Here is a 1262-nt window from a genome sequence, read left to right on the forward strand (position 1 = left end):
TAAAATGTATTTTTAACAATGCAAATGTAGAGAATTTCTTTAATTACATATTACTAGCGTACTTATCAGCTTTTCATACAAACATCTTCCCGACAAATTACTCCCTTAGCGAATGAGGTGGCCACTCATACAGCTTTGAACTGGATTAAATAGGGGGTATTGTCAGGGCTATGCAACTCATTCCTTTGTAGCTGCTTGCTGTGCCGTAACCTACGCCAAACAAGGATGTTCATGGCGATAAATATCATCACCGTGAAACACAAACTAGCCAGTATTATGGGGTGAAGAATTTCTTCATAAGTCGGTGACAGGTGGTCCTTTTCGGTAAGTTTCATCAACCGCTTTGCCACACGGCCGTTGTATGGGAGAGGAAATGCTGGCATTGTAGAGGTCCACGTGAAGTTCGCGAAGTAGGCTCGTTCTCTGATGATTGTCCGTAGGCCAGTCACCATGGAATTCGGGGAAGTCCCGATACAACCATCTGCTGCGACGAAGATGTGGGTGAAGGATGTGGATCCGTCAGGGCATGATACATTGAAGCCGTCTTTGTCGTATCGTATCCACGAGCCATTATTTAGTCTGCAATTGAATTCTTTATTGTCAAAGGGATAAAGCTTATCCAGACAATTTTCACTTGTATGGGAGAGAGCACCGTCTAGCACTATACCTAACTCGCATGAATCCATTAAGTTTTTACGGAATTCAAATGAGTCAGCTGTACATATTTTTCTATCCATTGCGTCTGAACAGTGAGTTAATTGATTTAAGTCTTTAATGACCGTATATGTTTCCTTGTCTGGGGAAATCAATACGTGTCCTGTCAAACTGGATATTACTGGATTTGAGTGATTCGTCATGAAAGTCGGAAATGGTGATATCCTGTAAGATTGCCAGGCATCAGAAGAATCAAAGGGAATTGTAATCCTAATCTTGTTATTATCTACGTTTACTGTAATTAGGCTGTAATAAAATTCTAACCTATGTTCGTCTAACAAAGGAACATAGCCTAGTTTATCCCTTCCGTTCTCCAGAACTAATTTTAAGTAACGTATAGGCAACAAATGGGGCGACAATACACCTTTAGTTGCTAACGTGATAGCTTCTACATAATCCTTGGATTTCTCAATGAAATGTGCAATTCTGTTATGTATGTGATCTATCTTTGAATCATAATACGTTAATGTTGCCAACAAATCCTGTACTTCCATAATTTGAACGATATTATCTGAATGTTCATTTAACAAATCCATAATTTTATTGAT

The sequence above is a fragment of the Palaemon carinicauda genome, chromosome 20 (assembly GCF_036898095.1).
Source record: "Palaemon carinicauda isolate YSFRI2023 chromosome 20, ASM3689809v2, whole genome shotgun sequence".
In the NCBI taxonomy this organism is placed as follows: Eukaryota; Metazoa; Arthropoda; class Malacostraca; order Decapoda; family Palaemonidae; genus Palaemon; species Palaemon carinicauda.